At 77.1% G+C, this 18,756-nt stretch overlaps 18 non-coding genes across 18 annotated transcripts; all 18 read right to left on the bottom strand.

Moving 5' to 3' along the window:
• Nucleotides 1–281: 281 nt before the first annotated feature.
• LOC149746443 (5S ribosomal RNA) lies at nt 282–400 on the bottom strand. The gene has a single exon (XR_016389473.1). It is a non-coding gene; the product is annotated as a 5S ribosomal RNA (ribosomal RNA).
• A 934-nt stretch (nt 401–1,334) lies between these two features.
• Nucleotides 1,335–1,453, bottom strand: LOC149746442 (5S ribosomal RNA). Its single transcript, XR_016390377.1, has one exon. It is a non-coding gene; the product is annotated as a 5S ribosomal RNA (ribosomal RNA).
• Nucleotides 1,454–2,387: 934 nt separating this feature from the next.
• On the bottom strand, nt 2,388–2,506 carry LOC149746441 (5S ribosomal RNA). The gene has a single exon (XR_016389471.1). It is a non-coding gene; the product is annotated as a 5S ribosomal RNA (ribosomal RNA).
• Nucleotides 2,507–3,440: 934 nt separating this feature from the next.
• Nucleotides 3,441–3,559, bottom strand: LOC149746440 (5S ribosomal RNA). Its single transcript, XR_016389470.1, has one exon. It is a non-coding gene; the product is annotated as a 5S ribosomal RNA (ribosomal RNA).
• A 934-nt stretch (nt 3,560–4,493) lies between these two features.
• LOC149746439 (5S ribosomal RNA) lies at nt 4,494–4,612 on the bottom strand. The gene has a single exon (XR_016389469.1). It is a non-coding gene; the product is annotated as a 5S ribosomal RNA (ribosomal RNA).
• Nucleotides 4,613–5,546: 934 nt separating this feature from the next.
• On the bottom strand, nt 5,547–5,665 carry LOC149746438 (5S ribosomal RNA). The gene has a single exon (XR_016389468.1). It is a non-coding gene; the product is annotated as a 5S ribosomal RNA (ribosomal RNA).
• A 934-nt stretch (nt 5,666–6,599) lies between these two features.
• Nucleotides 6,600–6,718, bottom strand: LOC149746437 (5S ribosomal RNA). Its single transcript, XR_016390379.1, has one exon. It is a non-coding gene; the product is annotated as a 5S ribosomal RNA (ribosomal RNA).
• Nucleotides 6,719–7,652: 934 nt separating this feature from the next.
• On the bottom strand, nt 7,653–7,771 carry LOC149746436 (5S ribosomal RNA). The gene has a single exon (XR_016389915.1). It is a non-coding gene; the product is annotated as a 5S ribosomal RNA (ribosomal RNA).
• Nucleotides 7,772–8,705: 934 nt separating this feature from the next.
• LOC149746435 (5S ribosomal RNA) lies at nt 8,706–8,824 on the bottom strand. The gene has a single exon (XR_016389467.1). It is a non-coding gene; the product is annotated as a 5S ribosomal RNA (ribosomal RNA).
• A 934-nt stretch (nt 8,825–9,758) lies between these two features.
• Nucleotides 9,759–9,877, bottom strand: LOC149746434 (5S ribosomal RNA). Its single transcript, XR_016390171.1, has one exon. It is a non-coding gene; the product is annotated as a 5S ribosomal RNA (ribosomal RNA).
• A 932-nt stretch (nt 9,878–10,809) lies between these two features.
• LOC149746433 (5S ribosomal RNA) lies at nt 10,810–10,928 on the bottom strand. Its single transcript, XR_016390170.1, has one exon. It is a non-coding gene; the product is annotated as a 5S ribosomal RNA (ribosomal RNA).
• Nucleotides 10,929–11,862: 934 nt separating this feature from the next.
• On the bottom strand, nt 11,863–11,981 carry LOC149746432 (5S ribosomal RNA). Its single transcript, XR_016389466.1, has one exon. It is a non-coding gene; the product is annotated as a 5S ribosomal RNA (ribosomal RNA).
• A 934-nt stretch (nt 11,982–12,915) lies between these two features.
• On the bottom strand, nt 12,916–13,034 carry LOC149746431 (5S ribosomal RNA). Its single transcript, XR_016390169.1, has one exon. It is a non-coding gene; the product is annotated as a 5S ribosomal RNA (ribosomal RNA).
• Nucleotides 13,035–13,968: 934 nt separating this feature from the next.
• LOC149746430 (5S ribosomal RNA) lies at nt 13,969–14,087 on the bottom strand. Its single transcript, XR_016389465.1, has one exon. It is a non-coding gene; the product is annotated as a 5S ribosomal RNA (ribosomal RNA).
• A 934-nt stretch (nt 14,088–15,021) lies between these two features.
• On the bottom strand, nt 15,022–15,140 carry LOC149746429 (5S ribosomal RNA). The gene has a single exon (XR_016389464.1). It is a non-coding gene; the product is annotated as a 5S ribosomal RNA (ribosomal RNA).
• Nucleotides 15,141–16,074: 934 nt separating this feature from the next.
• Nucleotides 16,075–16,193, bottom strand: LOC149746428 (5S ribosomal RNA). The gene has a single exon (XR_016389463.1). It is a non-coding gene; the product is annotated as a 5S ribosomal RNA (ribosomal RNA).
• Nucleotides 16,194–17,127: 934 nt separating this feature from the next.
• Nucleotides 17,128–17,246, bottom strand: LOC149746427 (5S ribosomal RNA). Its single transcript, XR_016389462.1, has one exon. It is a non-coding gene; the product is annotated as a 5S ribosomal RNA (ribosomal RNA).
• A 934-nt stretch (nt 17,247–18,180) lies between these two features.
• LOC149746426 (5S ribosomal RNA) lies at nt 18,181–18,299 on the bottom strand. Its single transcript, XR_016389460.1, has one exon. It is a non-coding gene; the product is annotated as a 5S ribosomal RNA (ribosomal RNA).
• Nucleotides 18,300–18,756: the final 457 nt, after the last annotated feature.

Raw genomic sequence — 18,756 nt, 5'->3', positions numbered from 1 at the left:
GCAGGTCGAGGGGCTCGCTGGCCGAAGGGACGGCAACCGGGCCCGCGGCGGAGCCTGGGTCCGGGCCAGGCACCCCGGGGGCGTCTGGGGTGCGGCTGCCTTCCAGGGCCGCCTTCTGGCCGCCTGGCGGCCCGGGCCGTCGGGGAGCGCCCCCTCCGGCGCGCGCGCCGTGGTGGGAGGGGCCTGAGGAGGCGGGGCCTGCAGCGGGGCCCCGGCGCGGGCGGAGCCGGCGGCCACCGCCCGCGGGCGAGTTAAAGGAGAAGGCGGAGCGGGAGGCAAAAAGCCTACAGCACCCGGTATTCCCAGGCGGTCTCCCATCCAAGTACTAACCAGGCCCGACCCTGCTTAGCTTCCGAGATCAGACGAGATCGGGCGCGTTCAGGGTGGTATGGCCGTAGACGGGGGCGGGGACGGCGGGCTGCCTCTTGAGGCCCACTTTCGCTGGCGCTTGCGCCTCACCGCCAGCCTGGCGGTCAGCCCGCCCCGGCAGGACCCCGTCGCCCGCCCAGGCAGGGGGAACGGAGGTCTCGGGTACCGGGCGGTGGCGGAGGCGGAGGGTTTGGCCACCCCCTCCCAGCCGAGGGCGGGCGTGACCCAGCGAACCCTTCGGCGCTTGGCGCCCCGCCCAAGATCCGGCCCGTCGCTCACAGGGACGTGGCCCCGGAGGCTTCAGGGCCCGGGGCCCGCGGTCCCTTGGGCATCGCCCCTGCCCGCCAACGCGGCGCTAGGCGCCGCCCAGCCGCAGCCCGGGCCGGCCCTCCTGCCCGACAGCAGCTGGCCCGAAGCCACTGGGAGCCACCATCGTGTCGCCACGGCCCCTCAGCCCCGGCGAGGCCACCCTTGCCCGCACACCACCCGCCGAGCTCAGGAGCCCGCCCCTGGCGGCCGGCAGGCCCGGGGAAGCGGCCCCTGCCCTCGATCCCGCTCCCGCACCCGGCCGCGGCGGCGACACGGCGGGGGGCGGGGCTTTTGCCGGAGGGAGCTGTGGAGGGACACACCCACCGGCACACAGGTGGCGGCACCGGGGCGGGGCGCCGGTGGGGGCGGCCAGGTGCAGGTCGAGGGGCTCGCTGGCCGAAGGGACGGCAACCGGGCCCGCGGCGGAGCCTGGGTCCGGGCCAGGCACCCCGGGGGCGTCTGGGGTGCGGCTGCCTTCCAGGGCCGCCTTCTGGCCGCCTGGCGGGCCGGGCCCGCGGGGAGCGCCCCCTCCGGCGCGCGCGCCGTGGTGGGAGGGGCCTGAGGAGGCGGGGCCTGCAGCGGGGCCCCGGCGCGGGCGGAGCCGGCGGCCACCGCCCGCGGGCGAGTTAAAGGAGAAGGCGGAGCGGGAGGCAAAAAGCCTACAGCACCCGGTATTCCCAGGCGGTGTCCCATCCAAGTACTAACCAGACCTGACCCTGCTTAGCTTCCGAGATCAGACGAGATCGGGCGCGTTCAGGGTGGTATGGCCGTAGACGGGGGCGGGGATGGCGGGCTGCCTCTTGAGGCCCACTTTCGCTGGCGCTTGCGCCTCACCGCCAGCCTGGCGGTCAGCCCGCCCCGGCAGGACCCCGTCGCCCGCCCAGGCAGGGGGAACGGAGGTCTCGGGTACCGGGCGGTGGCGGAGGCGGAGGGTTTGGCCACCCCCTCCCAGCCGAGGGCGGGCGTGAGCCAGCGAACCCTTCGGCGCTTGGCGCCCCGCCCAAGATCCGGCCCGTCGCTCACAGGGACGTGGCCCCGGAGGCTTCAGGGCCCGGGGCCCGCGGTCCCTTGGGCATCGCCCCTGCCCGCCCACGCGGCGCTAGGCGCCGCCGAGCCGCAGCCCGGGCCGGCCCTCCTGCCCGACAGCAGCTGGCCCGAAGCCACTGGGAGCCACCATCGTGTCGCCACGGCCCCTCAGCCCCGGCGAGGCCACCCTTGCCCGCACACCACCCGCCGAGCTCAGGAGCCCGCCCCTGGCGGCCGGCAGGCCCGGGGAAGGGGCCCCTGCCCTCGATCCCGCTCCCGCACCCGGCCGCGGCGGCGACACGGCGGGGGGCGGGGCTTTTGCCGGAGGGAGCTGTGGAGGGACACACCCACCGGCACACAGGTGGCGGCACCGGGGCGGGGCGCCGGTGGGGGCGGCCAGGTGCAGGTCGAGGGGCTCGCTGGCCGAAGGGACGGCAACCGGGCCCGCGGCGGAGCCTGGGTCCGGGCCAGGGACCCCGGGGGCGTCTGGGGTGCGGCTGCCTTCCAGGGCCGCCTTCTGGCCGCCTGGCGGGCCGGGCCGTCGGGGAGCGCCCCCTCAGGCGCGCGCGCCGTGGTGGGAGGGGCCTGAGGAGGCGGGGCCTGCAGCGGGGCCCCGGCGCGGGCGGAGCCGGCGGCCACCGCCCGCGGGCGAGTTAAAGGAGAAGGCGGAGCGGGAGGCAAAAAGCCTACAGCACCCGGTATTCCCAGGCGGTCTCCCATCCAAGTACTAACCAGGCCCGACCCTGCTTAGCTTCCGAGATCAGACGAGATCGGGCGCGTTCAGGGTGGTATGGCCGTAGACGGGGGCGGGGACGGCGGGCTGCCTCTTGAGGCCCACTTTCGCTGGCGCTTGCGCCTCACCGCCAGCCTGGCGGTCAGCCCGCCCCGGCAGGACCCCGTCGCCCGCCCAGGCAGGGGGAACGGAGGTCTCGGGTACCGGGCGGTGGCGGAGGCGGAGGGTTTGGCCACCCCCTCCCAGCCGAGGGCGGGCGTGACCCAGCGAACCCTTCGGCGCTTGGCGCCCCGCCCAAGATCCGGCCCGTCGCTCACAGGGACGTGGCCCCGGAGGCTTCAGGGCCCGGGGCCCGCGGTCCCTTGGGCATCGCCCCTGCCCGCCCACGCGGCGCTAGGCGCCGCCCAGCCGCAGCCCGGGCCGGCCCTCCTGCCCGACAGCAGCTGGCCCGAAGCCACTGGGAGCCACCATCGTGTCGCCACGGCCCCTCAGCCCCGGCGAGGCCACCCTTGCCCGCACACCACCCGCCGAGCTCAGGAGCCCGCCCCTGGCGGCCGGCAGGCCCGGGGAAGCGGCCCCTGCCCTCGATCCCGCTCCCGCACCCGGCCGCGGCGGCGACACGGCGGGGGGCGGGGCTTTTGCCGGAGGGAGCTGTGGAGGGACACACCCACCGGCACACAGGTGGCGGCACCGGGGCGGGGCGCCGGTGGGGGCGGCCAGGTGCAGGTCGAGGGGCTCGCTGGCCGAAGGGACGGCAACCGGGCCCGCGGCGGAGCCTGGGTCCGGGCCAGGCACCCCGGGGGCGTCTGGGGTGCGGCTGCCTTCCAGGGCCGCCTTCTGGCCGCCTGGCGGGCCGGGCCGGCGGGGAGCGCCCCCTCCGGCGCGCGCGCCGTGGTGGGAGGGGCCTGAGGAGGCGGGGCCTGCAGCGGGGCCCCGGCGCGGGCGGAGCCGGCGGCCACCGCCCGCGGGCGAGTTAAAGGAGAAGGCGGAGCGGGAGGCAAAAAGCCTACAGCACCCGGTATTCCCAGGCGGTCTCCCATCCAAGTACTAACCAGGCCCGACCCTGCTTAGCTTCCGAGATCAGACGAGATCGGGCGCGTTCAGGGTGGTATGGCCGTAGACGGGGGCGGGGACGGCGGGCTGCCTCTTGAGGCCCACTTTCGCTGGCGCTTGCGCCTCACCGCCAGCCTGGCGGTCAGCCCGCCCCGGCAGGACCCCGTCGCCCGCCCAGGCAGGGGGAACGGAGGTCTCGGGTACCGGGCGGTGGCGGAGGCGGAGGGTTTGGCCACCCCCTCCCAGCCGAGGGCGGGCGTGACCCAGCGAACCCTTCGGCGCTTGGCGCCCCGCCCAAGATCCGGCCCGTGGCTCACAGGGACGTGGCCCCGGAGGCTTCAGGGCCCGGGGCCCGCGGCCCCTTGGGCATCGCCCCTGCCCGCCCACGCGGCGCTAGGCGCCGCCCAGCCGCAGTCCGGGCCGGCCCTCCTGCCCGACAGCAGCTGGCCCGAAGCCAGTGGGAGCCACCATCGTGTCGCCACGGCCCCTCAGCCCCGGCGAGGCCACCCTTGCCCGCACACCACCCGCCGAGCTCAGGAGCCCGCCCCTGGCGGCCGGCAGGCCCGGGGAAGCGGCCCCTGCCCTCGATCCCGCTCCCGCACCCGGCCGCGGCGGCGACACGGCGGGGGGCGGGGCTTTTGCCGGAGGGAGCTGTGGAGGGACACACCCACCGGCACACAGGTGGCGGCACCGGGGCGGGGCGCCGGTGGGGGCGGCCAGGTGCAGGTCGAGGGGCTCGCTGGCCGAAGGGACGGCAACAGGGCCCGCGGCGGAGCCTGGGTCCGGGCCAGGCACCCCGGGGGCGTCTGGGGTGCGGCTGCCTTCCAGGGCCGCCTTCTGGCCGCCTGGCGGGCCGGGCCCGCGGGGAGCGCCCCCTCCGGCGCGCGCGCCGTGGTGGGAGGGGCCTGAGGAGGCGGGGCCTGCAGCGGGGCCCCGGCGCGGGCGGAGCCGGCGGCCACCGCCCGCGGGCGAGTTAAAGGAGAAGGCGGAGCGGGAGGCAAAAAGCCTACAGCACCCGGTATTCCCAGGCGGTCTCCCATCCAAGTACTAACCAGGCCCGACCCTGCTTAGCTTCCGAGATCAGACGAGATCGGGCGCGTTCAGGGTGGTATGGCCGTAGACGGGGGCGGGGACGGCGGGCTGCCTCTTGAGGCCCACTTTCGCTGGCGCTTGCGCCTCACCGCCAGCCTGGCGGTCAGCCCGCCCCGGCAGGACCCCGTCGCCCGCCCAGGCAGGGGGAACGGAGGTCTCGGGTACCGGGCGGTGGCGGAGGCGGAGGGTTTGGCCACCCCCTCCCAGCCGAGGGCGGGCGTGAGCCAGCGAACCCTTCGGCGCTTGGCGCCCCGCCCAAGATCCGGCCCGTCGCTCACAGGGACGTGGCCCCGGAGGCTTCAGGGCCCGGGGCCCGCGGTCCCTTGGGCATCGCCCCTGCCCGCCCACGCGGCGCTAGGCGCCGCCCAGCCGCAGCCCGGGCCGGCCCTCCTGCCCGACAGCAGCTGGCCCGAAGCCACTGGGAGCCACCATCGTGTCGCCACGGCCCCTCAGCCCCGGCGAGGCCACCCTTGCCCGCACACCACCCGCCGAGCTCAGGAGCCCGCCCCTGGCGGCCGGCAGGCCCGGGGAAGCGGCCCCTGCCCTCGATCCCGCTCCCGCACCCGGCCGCGGCGGCGACACGGCGGGGGGCGGGGCTTTTGCCGGAGGGAGCTGTGGAGGGACACACCCACCGGCACACAGGTGGCGGCACCGGGGCGGGGCGCCGGTGGGGGCGGCCAGGTGCAGGTCGAGGGGCTCGCTGGCCGAAGGGACGGCAACCGGGCCCGCGGCGGAGCCTGGGTCCGGGCCAGGCACCCCGGGGGCGTCTGGGGTGCGGCTGCCTTCCAGGGCCGCCTTCTGGCCGCCTGGCGGGCCGGGCCGGCGGGGAGCGCCCCCTCCGGCGCGCGCGCCGTGGTGGGAGGGGCCTGAGGAGGCGGGGCCTGCAGCGGGGCCCCAGCGCGGGCGGAGCCGGCGGCCACCGCCCGCGGGCGAGTTAAAGGAGAAGGCGGAGCGGGAGGCAAAAAGCCTACAGCACCCGGTATTCCCAGGCGGTCTCCCATCCAAGTACTAACCAGGCCCGACCCTGCTTAGCTTCCGAGATCAGACGAGATCGGGCGCGTTCAGGGTGGTATGGCCGTAGACGGGGGCGGGGACGGCGGGCTGCCTCTTGAGGCCCACTTTCGCTGGCGCTTGCGCCTCACCGCCAGCCTGGCGGTCAGCCCGCCCCGGCAGGACCCCGTCGCCCGCCCAGGCAGGGGGAACGGAGGTCTCGGGTACCGGGCGGTGGCGGAGGCGGAGGGTTTGGCCACCCCCTCCCAGCCGAGGGCGGGCGTGAGCCAGCGAACCCTTCGGCGCTTGGCGCCCCGCCCAAGATCCGGCCCGTGGCTCACAGGGACGTGGCCCCGGAGGCTTCAGGGCCCGGGGCCCGCGGCCCCTTGGGCATCGCCCCTGCCCGCCCACGCGGCGCTAGGCGCCGCCCAGCCGCAGTCCGGGCCGGCCCTCCTGCCCGACAGCAGCTGGCCCGAAGCCAGTGGGAGCCACCATCGTGTCGCCACGGCCCCTCAGCCCCGGCGAGGCCACCCTTGCCCGCACACCACCCGCCGAGCTCAGGAGCCCGCCCCTGGCGGCCGGCAGGCCCGGGGAAGCGGCCCCTGCCCTCGATCCCGCTCCCGCACCCGGCCGCGGCGGCGACACGGCGGGGGGCGGGGCTTTTGCCGGAGGGAGCTGTGGAGGGACACACCCACCGGCACACAGGTGGCGGCACCGGGGCGGGGCGCCGGTGGGGGCGGCCAGGTGCAGGTCGAGGGGCTCGCTGGCCGAAGGGACGGCAACCGGGCCCGCGGCGGAGCCTGGGTCCGGGCCAGGCACCCCGGGGGCGTCTGGGGTGCGGCTGCCTTCCAGGGCCGCCTTCTGGCCGCCTGGTGGGCCGGGCCGGCGGGGAGCGCCCCCTCCGGCGCGCGCGCCGTGGTGGGAGGGGCCTGAGGAGGCGGGGCCTGCAGCGGGGCCCCGGCGCGGGCGGAGCCGGCGGCCACCGCCCGCGGGCGAGTTAAAGGAGAAGGCGGAGCGGGAGGCAAAAAGCCTACAGCACCCGGTATTCCCAGGCGGTCTCCCATCCAAGTACTAACCAGGCCCGACCCTGCTTAGCTTCCGAGATCAGACGAGATCTTGCGCGTTCAGGGTGGTATGGCCGTAGACAGGGGCGGGGACGGCGGGCTGCCTCTTGAGGCCCACTTTCGCTGGCGCTTGCGCCTCACCGCCAGCCTGGCGGTCAGCCCGCCCCGGCAGGACCCCGTCGCCCGCCCAGGCAGGGGGAACGGAGGTCTCGGGTACCGGGCGGTGGCGGAGGCGGAGGGTTTGGCCACCCCCTCCCAGCCGAGGGCGGGCGTGACCCAGCGAACCCTTCGGCGCTTGGCGCCCCGCCCAAGATCCGGCCCGTGGCTCACAGGGACGTGGCCCCGGAGGCTTCAGGGCCCGGGGCCCGCGGTCCCTTGGGCATCGCCCCTGCCCGCCCACGCGGCGCTAGGCGCCGCCCAGCCGCAGCCCGGGCCGGCCCTCCTGCCCGACAGCAGCTGGCCCGAAGCCACTGGGAGCCACCATCGTGTCGCCACGGCCCCTCAGCCCCGGCGAGGCCACCCTTGCCCGCACACCACCCGCCGAGCTCAGGAGCCCGCCCCTGGCGGCCGGCAGGCCCGGGGAAGCGGCCCCTGCCCTCGATCCCGCTCCCGCACCAGGCCGCGGCGGCGACACGGCGGGGGGCGGGGCTTTTGCCGGAGGGAGCTGTGGAGGGACACACCCACCGGCACACAGGTGGCGGCACCGGGGCGGGGCGCCGGTGGGGGCGGCCAGGTGCAGGTCGAGGGGCTCGCTGGCCGAAGGGACGGCAACCGGGCCCGCGGCGGAGCCTGGGTCCGGGCCAGGCACCCCGGGGGCGTCTGGGGTGCGGCTGCCTTCCAGGGCCGCCTTCTGGCCGCCTGGCGGGCCGGGCCGGCGGGGAGCGCCCCCTCCGGCGCGCGCGCCGTGGTGGGAGGGGCCTGAGGAGGCGGGGCCTGCAGCGGGGCCCCGGCGCGGGCGGAGCCGGCGGCCACCGCCCGCGGGCGAGTTAAAGGAGAAGGCGGAGCGGGAGGCAAAAAGCCTACAGCACCCGGTATTCCCAGGCGGTCTCCCATCCAAGTACTAACCAGACCCGACCCTGCTTAGCTTCCGAGATCAGACGAGATCGGGCGCGTTCAGGGTGGTATGGCCGTAGACGGGGGCGGGGACGGCGGGCTGCCTCTTGAGGCCCACTTTCGCTGGCGCTTGCGCCTCACCGCCAGCCTGGCGGTCAGCCCGCCCCGGCAGGACCCCGTCGCCCGCCCAGGCAGGGGGAACGGAGGTCTCGGGTACCGGGCGGTGGCGGAGGCGGAGGGTTTGGCCACCCCCTCCCAGCCGAGGGCGGGCGTGACCCAGCGAACCCTTCGGCGCTTGACGCCCCGCCCAAGATCCGGCCCGTCGCTCACAGGGACGTGGCCCCGGAGGCTTCAGGGCCCGGGGCCCGCGGTCCCTTGGGCATCGCCCCTGCCCGCCCACGCGGCGCTAGGCGCCGCCCAGCCGCAGCCCGGGCCGGCCTTCCTGCCCGACAGCAGCTGGCCCGAAGCCAGTGGGAGCCACCATCGTGTCGCCACGGCCCCTCAGCCCCGGCGAGGCCACCCTTGCCCGCACACCACCCGCCGAGCTCAGGAGCCCGCCCCTGGCGGCCGGCAGGCCCGGGGAAGCGGCCCCTGCCCTCGATCCCGCTCCCGCACCCGGCCGCGACGGCGACACGGCGGGGGGCGGGGCTTTTGCCGGAGGGAGCTGTGGAGGTACACACCCACCGGCACACAGGTGGCGGCACCGGGGCGGGGCGCCGGTGGGGGCGGCCAGGTGCAGGTCGAGGGGCTCGCTGGCCGAAGGGACGGCAACCGGGCCCGCGGCGGAGCCTGGGACCGGGCCAGGCACCCCGGGGGCGTCTGGGGTGCGGCTGCCTTCCAGGGCCGACTTCTGGCCGCCTGGCGGGCCGGGCCGTCGGGGAGCGCCCCCTCCGGCGCGCGCGCCGTGGTGGGAGGGGCCTGAGGAGGCGGGGCCTGCAGCGGGGCCCCGGCGCGGGCGGAGCCGGCGGCCACCGCCCGCGGGCGAGTTAAAGGAGAAGGCGGAGCGGGAGGCAAAAAGCCTACAGCACCCGGTATTCCCAGGCGGTCTCCCATCCAAGTACTAACCAGGCCCGACCCTGCTTAGCTTCCGAGATCAGACGAGATCGGGCGCGTTCAGGGTGGTATGGCCGTAGACGGGGGCGGGGACGGCGGGCTGCCTCTTGAGGCCCACTTTCGCTGGCGCTTGCACCTCACCGCCAGCCTGGCGGTCAGCCCGCCCCGGCAGGACCCCGTCGCCCGCCCAGGCAGGGGGAACGGAGGTCTCGGGTACCGGGCGGTGGCGGAGGCGGAGGGTTTGGCCACCCCCTCCCAGCCGAGGGCGGGCGTGAGCCAGCGAACCCTTCGGCGCTTGGCGCCCCGCCCAAGATCCGGCCCGTCGCTCACAGGGACGTGGCCCCGGAGGCTTCAGGGCCCGGGGCCCGCGGTCCCTTGGGCATCGCCCCTGCCCGCCCACGCGGCGCTAGGCGCCGCCCAGCCGCAGCCCGGGCCGGCCCTCCTGCCCGACAGCAGCTGGCCCGAAGCCACTGGGAGCCACCATCGTGTCGCCACGGCCCCTCAGCCCCGGCGAGGCCACCCTTGCCCGCACACCACCCGCCGAGCTCAGGAGCCCGCCCCTGGCGGCCGGCAGGCCCGGGGAAGCGGCCCCTGCCCTCGATCCCGCTCCCGCACCCGGCCGCGACGGCGACACGGCGGGGGGCGGGGCTTTTGCCGGAGGGAGCTGTGGAGGGACACACCCACCGGCACACAGGTGGCGGCACCGGGGCGGGGCGCCGGTGGGGGCGGCCAGGTGCAGGTCGAGGGGCTCGCTGGCCGAAGGGACGGCAACAGGGCCCGCGGCGGAGCCTGTGTCCGGGCCAGGCACCCCGGGGGCGTCTGGGGTGCGGCTGCCTTCCAGGGCCGCCTTCTGGCCGCCTGGCGGGCCGGGCCCGCGGGGAGCGCCCCCTCCGGCGCGCGCGCCGTGGTGGGAGGGGCCTGAAGAGGCGGGGCCTGCAGCGGGGCCCTGGCGCGGGCGGAGCCGGCGGCCACCGCCCGCGGGCGAGTTAAAGGAGAAGGCGGAGCGGGAGGCAAAAAGCCTACAGCACCCGGTATTCCCAGGCGGTGTCCCATCCAAGTACTAACCAGACCCGACCCTGCTTAGCTTCCGAGATCAGACGAGATCGGGCGCGTTCAGGGTGGTATGGCCGTAGACGGGGGCGGGGACGGCGGGCTGCCTCTTGAGGCCCACTTTCGCTGGCGCTTGCGCCTCACCGCCAGCCTGGCGGTCAGCCCGCCCCGGCAGGACCCCGTCGCCCGCCCAGGCAGGGGGAACGGAGGTCTCGGGTACCGGGCGGTGGCGGAGGCGGAGGGTTTGGCCACCCCCTCCCAGCCGAGGGCGGGCGTGAGCCAGCGAACCCTTCGGCGCTTGGCGCCCCGCCCAAGATCCGGCCCGTCGCTCACAGGGACGTGGCCCCGGAGGCTTCAGGGCCCGGGGCCCGCGGTCCCTTGGGCATCGCCCCTGCCCGCCCACGCGGCGCTAGGCGCCGCCGAGCCGCAGCCCGGGCCGGCCCTCCTGCCCGACAGCAGCTGGCCCGAAGCCACTGGGAGCCACCATCGTGTCGCCACGGCCCCTCAGCCCCGGCGAGGCCACCCTTGCCCGCACACCACCCGCCGAGCTCAGGAGCCCGCCCCTGGCGGCCGGCAGGCCCGGGGAAGCGGCCCCTGCCCTCGATCCCGCTCCCGCACCCGGCCGCGGCGGCGACACGGCGGGGGGCGGGGCTTTTGCCGGAGGGAGCTGTGGAGGGACACACCCACTGGCACACAGGTGGCGGCACCGGGGCGGGGCGCCGGTGGGGGCGGCCAGGTGCAGGTCGAGGGGCTCGCTGGCCGAAGGGACGGCAACCGGGCCCGCGGCGGAGCCTGGGTCCGGGCCAGGCACCCCGGGGGCGTCTGGGGTGCGGCTGCCTTCCAGGGCCGCCTTCTGGCCGCCTGGCGGGCCGGGCCCGCGGGGAGCGCCCCCTCCGGCGCGCGCCGTGGTGGGAGGGGCCTGAGGAGGCGGGGCCTGCAGCGGGGCCCCGGCGCGGGCGGAGCCGGCGGCCACCGCCCGCGGGCGAGTTAAAGGAGAAGGCGGAGCGGGAGGCAAAAAGCCTACAGCACCCGGTATTCCCAGGCGGTGTCCCATCCAAGTACTAACCAGACCCGACCCTGCTTAGCTTCCGAGATCAGACGAGATCGGGCGCGTTCAGGGTGGTATGGCCGTAGACGGGGGCGGGGATGGAGGGCTGCCTCTTGAGGCCCAATTTCGCTGGCGCTTGCGCCTCACCGCCAGCCTGGCGGTCAGCCCGCCCCGGCAGGACCCCGTCGCCCGCCCAGGCAGGGGGAACGGAGGTCTCGGGTACCGGGCGGTGGCGGAGGCGGAGGGTTTGGCCACCCCCTCCCAGCCGAGGGCGGGCGTGACCCAGCGAACCCTTCGGCGCTTGGCGCCCCGCCCAAGATCCGGCCCGTCGCTCACAGGGACGTGGCCCCGGAGGCTTCAGGGCCCGGGGCCCGCGGTCCCTTGGGCATCGCCCCTGCCCGCCCACGCGGCGCTAGGCGCCGCCGAGCCGCAGCCCGGGCCGGCCCTCCTGCCCGACAGCAGCTGGCCCGAAGCCACTGGGAGCCACCATCGTGTCGCCACGGCCCCTCAGCCCCGGCGAGGCCACCCTTGCCCGCACACCACCCGCCGAGCTCAGGAGCCCGCCCCTGGTGGCCGGCAGGCCCGGGGAAGGGGCCCCTGCCCTCGATCCCGCTCCCGCACCCGGCCGCGGCGGCGACACGGCGGGGGGCGGGGCTTTTGCCGGAGGGAGCTGTGGAGGGACACACCCACCGGCACACAGGTGGCGGCACCGGGGCGGGGCGCCGGTGGGGGCGGCCAGGTGCAGGTCGAGGGGCTCGCTGGCCGAAGGGACGGCAACCGGGCCCGCGGCGGAGCCTGGGTCCGGGCCAGGCACCCCGGGGGCGTCTTGGGTGCGGCTGCCTTCCAGGGCCGCCTTCTGGCCGCCTGGCGGGCCGGGCCGTCGGGGAGCGCCCCCTCCGGCGCGCGCGCCGTGGTGGGAGGGGCCTGAGGAGGCGGGGCCTGCAGCGGGGCCCCGGCGCGGGCGGAGCCGGCGGCCACCGCCCGCGGGCGAGTTAAAGGAGAAGGCGGAGCGGGAGGCAAAAAGCCTACAGCACCCGGTATTCCCAGGCGGTCTCCCATCCAAGTACTAACCAGGCCCGACCCTGCTTAGCTTCCGAGATCAGACGAGATCGGGCGCGTTCAGGGTGGTATGGCCGTAGACGGGGGCGGGGACGGCGGGCTGCCTCTTGAGGCCCACTTTCGCTGGCGCTTGCGCCTCACCGCCAGCCTGGCGGTCAGCCCGCCCCGGCAGGACCCCGTCGCCCGCCCAGGCAGGGGGAACGGAGGTCTCGGGTACCGGGCGGTGGCGGAGGCGGAGGGTTTGGCCACCCCCTCCCAGCCGAGGGCGGGCGTGACCCAGCGAACCCTTCGGCGCTTGGCGCCCCGCCCAAGATCCGGCCCGTCGCTCACAGGGACGTGGCCCCGGAGGCTTCAGGGCCCGGGGCCCGCGGTCCCTTGGGCATCGCCCCTGCCCGCCCACGCGGCGCTAGGCGCCGCCCAGCCGCAGCCCGGGCCGGCCCTCCTGCCCGACAGCAGCTGGCCCGAAGCCACTGGGAGCCACCATCGTGTCGCCACGGCCCCTCAGCCCCGGCGAGGCCACCCTTGCCCGCACACCACCCGCCGAGCTCAGGAGCCCGCCCCTGGCGGCCGGCAGGCCCGGGGAAGGGGCCCCTGCACTCGATCCCGCTCCCGCACCCGGCCGCGGCGGCGACACGGCGGGGGGCGGGGCTTTTGCCGGAGGGAGCTGTGGAGGGACACACCCACCGGCACACAGGTGGCGGCACCGGGGCGGGGCGCTGGTGGGGGCGGCCAGGTGCAGGTCGAGGGGCTCGCTGGCCGAAGGGACGGCAACCGGGCCCGCGGCGGAGCCTGGGTCCGGGCCAGGCACCCCGGGGGCGTCTGGGGTGCGGCTGCCTTCCAGGGCCGCCTTCTGGCCGCCTGGCGGGCCGGGCCCGCGGGGAGCGCACCCTCCGGCGCGCGCGCCGTGGTGGGAGGGGCCTGAGGAGGTGGGGCCTGCAGCGGGGCCCCGGCGCGGGCGGAGCCGGCGGCCACCGCCCGCGGGCGAGTTAAAGGAGAAGGCGGAGCGGGAGGCAAAAAGCCTACAGCACCCGGTATTCCCAGGCGGTGTCCCATCCAAGTACTAACCAGACCCGACCCTGCTTAGCTTCCGAGATCAGACGAGATCGGGCGCGTTCAGGGTGGTATGGCCGTAGACGGGGGCGGGGATGGCGGGCTGCCTCTTGAGGCCCACTTTCGCTGGCGCTTGCGCCTCACCGCCAGCCTGGCGGTCAGCCCGCCCCGGCAGGACCCCGTCGCCCGCCCAGGCAGGGGGAACGGAGGTCTCGGGTACCGGGCGGTGGCGGAGGCGGAGGGTTTGGCCACCCCCTCCCAGCCGAGGGCGGGCGTGAGCCAGCGAACCCTTCGGCGCTTGGCGCCCCGCCCAAGATCCGGCCCGTCGCTCACAGGGACGTGGCCCCGGAGGCTTCAGGGCCCGGGGCCCGCGGTCCCTTGGGCATCGCCCCTGCCCGCCCACGCGGCGCTAGGCGCCGCCGAGCCGCAGCCCGGGCCGGCCCTCCTGCCCGACAGCAGCTGGCCCGAAGCCACTGGGAGCCACCATCGTGTCGCCACGGCCCCTCAGCCCCGGCGAGGCCACCCTTGCCCGCACACCACCCGCCGAGCTCAGGAGCCCGCCCCTGGCGGCCGGCAGGCCCGGGGAAGGGGCCCCTGCCCTCGATCCCGCTCCCGCACCCGGCCGCGGCGGCGACACGGCGGGGGGCGGGGCTTTTGCCGGAGGGAGCTGTGGAGGGACACACCCACCGGCACACAGGTGGCGGCACCGGGGCGGGGCGCCGGTGGGGGCGGCCAGGTGCAGGTCGAGGGGCTCGCTGGCCGAAGGGACGGCAACCGGGCCCGCGGCGGAGCCTGGGTCCGGGCCAGGCACCCCGGGGGCGTCTGGGGTGCGGCTGCCTTCCAGGGCCGCCTTCTGGCCGCCTGGCGGCCCGGGCCGTCGGGGAGCGCCCCCTCCGGCGCGCGCGCCGTGGTGGGAGGGGCCTGAGGAGGCGGGGCCTGCAGCGGGGCCCCGGCGCGGGCGGAGCCGGCGGCCACCGCCCGCGGGCGAGTTAAAGGAGAAGGCGGAGCGGGAGGCAAAAAGCCTACAGCACCCGGTATTCCCAGGCGGTCTCCCATCCAAGTACTAACCAGGCCCGACCCTGCTTAGCTTCCGAGATCAGACGAGATCGGGCGCGTTCAGGGTGGTATGGCCGTAGACGGGGGCGGGGACGGCGGGCTGCCTCTTGAGGCCCACTTTCGCTGGCGCTTGCGCCTCACCGCCAGCCTGGCGGTCAGCCCGCCCCGGCAGGACCCCGTCGCCCGCCCAGGCAGGGGGAACGGAGGTCTCGGGTACCGGGCGGTGGCGGAGGCGGAGGGTTTGGCCACCCCCTCCCAGCCGAGGGCGGGCGTGACCCAGCGAACCATTCGGCGCTTGGCGCCCCGCCCAAGATCCGGCCCGTCGCTCACAGGGACGTGGCCCCGGAGGCTTCAGGGCCCGGGGCCCGCGGTCCCTTGGGCATCGCCCCTACCCGCCCACGCGGCGCTAGGCGCCGCCCAGCCGCAGCCCGGTCCGGCCCTCCTGCCCGACAGCAGCTGGCCCGAAGCCACTGGGAGCCACCATCGTGTCGCCACGGCCCCTCAGCCCCGGCGAGGCCACCCTTGCCCGCACACCACCCGCCGAGCTCAGGAGCCCGCCCCTGGCGGCCGGCAGGCCCGGGGAAGCGGCCCCTGCCCTCGATCCCGCTCCCGCACCCGGCCGCGGCGGCGACACGGCGGGGGGCGGGGCTTTTGCCGGAGGGAGCTGTGGAGGGACACACCCACCGGCACACAGGTGGCGGCACCGGGGCGGGGCGCCGGTGGGGGCGGCCAGGTGCAGGTCGAGGGGCTCGCTGGCCGAAGGGACGGCAACCGGGCCCGCGGCGGAGCCTGGGTCCGGGCCAGGCACCCCGGGGGCGTCTGGGGTGCGGCTGCCTTCCAGGGCCGCCTTCTGGCCGCCTGGCGGGCCGGGCCGTCGGGGAGCGCCCCCTCCGGCGCGCGCGCCGTGGTGGGAGGGGCCTGAGGAGGCGGGGCCTGCAGCGGGGCCCCGGCGCGGGCGGAGCCGGCGGCCACCGCCCGCGGGCGAGTTAAAGGAGAAGGCGGAGCGGGAGGCAAAAAGCCTACAGCACCCGGTATTCCCAGGCGGTCTCCCATCCAAGTACTAACCAGGCCCGACCCTGCTTAGCTTCCGAGATCAGACGAGATCGGGCGCGTTCAGGGTGGTATGGCCGTAGACGGGGGCGGGGACGGCGGGCTGCCTCTTGAGGCCCACTTTCGCTGGCGCTTGCGCCTCACCGCCAGCCTGGCGGTCAGCCCGCCCCGGCAGGACCCCGTCGCCCGCCCAGGCAGGGGGAACGGAGGTCTCGGGTACCGGGCGGTGGCGGAGGCGGAGGGTTTGGCCACCCCCTCCCAGCCGAGGGCGGGCGTGACCCAGCGAACCCTTCGGCGCTTGGCGCCCCGCCCAAGATCCGGCCCGTCGCTCACAGGGACGTGGCCCCGGAGGCTTCAGGGCCCGGGGCCCGCGGCCCCTTGGGCATCGCCCCTGCCCGCCCACGCGGCGCTAGGCGCCGCCCAGCCGCAGTCCGGGCCGGCCCTCCTGCCCGACAGCAGCTGGCCCGAAGCCAGTGGGAGCCACCATCGTGTCGCCACGGCCCCTCAGCCCCGGCGAGGCCACCCTTGCCCGCACACCACCCGCCGAGCTCAGGAGCCCGCCCCTGGCGGCCGGCAGGCCCGGGGAAGCGGCCCCTGCCCTCGATCCCGCTCCCGCACCCGGCCGCGGCGGCGACACGGCGGGGGGCGGGGCTTTTGCCGGAGGGAGCTGTGGAGGGACACACCCACCGGCACACAGGTGGCGGCACCGGGGCGGGGCGCCGGTGGGGGCGGCCAGGTGCAGGTCGAGGGGCTCGCTGGCCGAAGGGACGGCAACCGGGCCCGCGGCGGAGCCTGGGTCCGGGCCAGGCACCCCGGGGGCGTCTGGGGTGCGGCTGCCTTCCAGGGCCGCCTTCTGGCCGCCTGGCGGGCCGGGCCGGCTGGGAGCGCCCCCTCTGGCGCGCGCGCCGTGGTGGGAGGGGCCTGAGGAGGCGGGGCCTGCAGCGGGGCCCCGGCGCGGGCGGAGCCGGCGGCCACCGCCCGCGGGCGAGTTAAAGGAGAAGGCGGAGCGGGAGGCAAAAAGCCTACAGCACCCGGTATTCCCAGGCGGTCTCCCATCCAAGTACTAACCAGGCCCGACCCTGCTTAGCTTCCGAGATCAGACGAGATCGGGCGCGTTCAGGGTGGTATGGCCGTAGACGGGGGCGGGGACGGCGGGCTGCCTCTTGAGGCCCACTTTCGCTGGCGCTTGCGCCTCACCGCCAGCCTGGCGGTCAGCCCGCCCCGGCAGGACCCCGTCGCCCGCCCAGGCAGGGGGAACGGAGGTCTCGGGTACCGGGCGGTGGCGGAGGCGGAGGGTTTGGCCACCCCCTCCCAGCCGAGGGCGGGCGTGACCCAGCGAACCCTTCGGCGCTTGGCGCCCCGCCCAAGATCCGGCCCGTCGCTCACAGGGACGTGGCCCCGGAGGCTTCAGGGCCCGGGGCCCGCGGTCCCTTGGGCATCGCCCCTGCCCGCCCACGCGGCGCTAGGCGCCGCCCAGCCGCAGTCCGGGCCGGCCCTCCTGCCCGACAGCAGCTGGCCCGAAGCCAGTGGGAGCCACCATCGTGTCGCCACGGCCCCTCAGCCCCGGCGAGGCCACCCTTGCCCGCACACCACCCGCCGAGCTCAGGAGCCCGACCCTGGCGGCCGGCAGGCCCGGGGAAGCGGCCCCTGCCCTCGATCCCGCTCCCGCACCCGGCCGCGGCGGCGACACGGCGGGGGGCGGGGCTTTTGCCGGAGGGAGCTGTGGAGGGACACACCCACCGGCACACAGGTGGCGGCACCGGGGCGGGGCGCCGGTGGGGGCGGCCAGGTGCAGGTCGAGGGGCTCGCTGGCCGAAGGGACGGCAACCGGGCCCGCGGCGGAGCCTGGGTCCGGGCCAGGCACCCCGGGGGCGTCTGGGGTGCGGCTGCCTTCCAGGGCCGCCTTCTGGCCGCCTGGCGGGCCGGGCCGGCGGGGAGCGCCCCTTCCGGCGCGCGCGCCGTGGTGGGAGGGGCCTGAGGAGGCGGGGCCTGCAGCGGGGCCCCGGCGCGGGCGGAGCCGGCGGCCACCGCCCGCGGGCGAGTTAAAGGAGAAGGCGGAGCGGGAGGCAAAAAGCCTACAGCACCCGGTATTCCCAGGCGGTCTCCCATCCAAGTACTAACCAGGCCCGACCCTGCTTAGCTTCCGAGATCAGACGAGATCGGGCGCGTTCAGGGTGGTATGGCCGTAGACGGGGGCGGGGACGGCGGGCTGCCTCTTGAGGCCCACTTTCGCTGGCGCTTGCGCCTCACCGCCAGCCTGGCGGTCAGCCCGCCCCGGCAGGACCCCGTCGCCCGCCCAGGCAGGGGGAACGGAGGTCTCGGGTACCGGGCGGTGGCGGAGGCGGAGGGTTTGGCCACCCCCTCCCAGCCGAGGGCGGGCGTGACCCAGCGAACCCTTCGGCGCTTGGCGCCCCGCCCAAGATCCGGCCCGTCGCTCACAGGGACGTGGCCCCGGAGGCTTCAGGGCCCGGGGCCCGCGGTCCCTTGGGCATCGCCCCTGCCCGCCCACGCGGCGCTAGGCGCCGCCCAGCCGCAGTCCGGGCCGGCCCTCCTGCCCGACAGCAGCTGGCCCGAAGCCACTGGGAGCCACCATCGTGTCGCCACGGCCCCTCAGCCCCGGCGAGGCCACCCTTGCCCGCACACCACCCGCCGAGCTCAGGAGCCCGCCCCTGGCGGCCGGCAGGCCCGGGGAAGCGGCCCCTGCCCTCGATCCCGCTCCCGCACCCGGCCGCGGCGGCGACACGGCGGGGGGCGGGGCTTTTGCCGGAGGGAGCTGTGGAGGGACACACCCACCGGCACACAGGTGGCGGCACCGGGGCGGGGCGCCGGTGGGGGCGGCCAGGTGCAGGTCGAGGGGCTCGCTGGCCGAAGGGACGGCAACCGGGCCCGCGGCGGAGCCTGGGTCCGGGCCAGGCACCCCGGGGGCGTCTGGGGTGCGGCTGCCTTCCAGGGCCGCCTTCTGGCCGCCTGGCGGGCCGGGCCGGCGGGGAGCGCCCCCTCCGGCGCGCGCGCCGTGGTGGGAGGGGCCTGAGGAGGCGGGGCCTGCAGCGGGGCCCCGGCGCGGGCGGAGCCGGCGGCCACCGCCCGCGGGCGAGTTAAAGGAGAAGGCGGAGCGGGAGGCAAAAAGCCTACAGCACCCGGTATTCCCAGGCGGTCTCCCATCCAAGTACTAACCAGGCCCGACCCTGCTTAGCTTCCGAGATCAGACGAGATCGGGCGCGTTCAGGGTGGTATGGCCGTAGACGGGGGCGGGGACGGCGGGCTGCCTCTTGAGGCCCACTTTCGCTGGCGCTTGCGCCTCACCGCCAGCCTGGCGGTCAGCCCGCCCCGGCAGGACCCCGTCGCCCGCCCAGGCAGGGGGAACGGAGGTCTCGGGTACCGGGCGGTGGCGGAGGCGGAGGGTTTGGCCACCCCCTCCCAGCCGAGGGCGGGCGTGACCCAGCGAACCCTTCGGCGCTTGGCGCCCCGCCCAAGATCCGGCCCGTCGCTCACAGGGACGTGGCCCCGGAGGCTTCAGGGCCCGGGGCCCGCGGTCCCTTGGGCATCGCCCCTGCCCGCCCACGCGGCGCTAGGCGCCGCCCAGCCGCAGTCCGGGCCGGCCCTCCTGCCCGACAGCAGCTGGCCCGAAGCCAGTGGGAGCCACCATCGTGTCGCCACGGCCCCTCAGCCCCGGCGAGGCCACCCTTGCCCGCACACCACCC

Source organism: Delphinapterus leucas, chromosome 19 (assembly GCF_059928025.1).
Source record: "Delphinapterus leucas isolate spDelLeu-1000000601 "Yukka" chromosome 19, BTC_Dleu_Yukka2, whole genome shotgun sequence".
Taxonomy (NCBI): Eukaryota; Metazoa; Chordata; class Mammalia; order Artiodactyla; family Monodontidae; genus Delphinapterus; species Delphinapterus leucas.
This window is presented reverse-complemented; position numbering and strand designations above follow the sequence as displayed.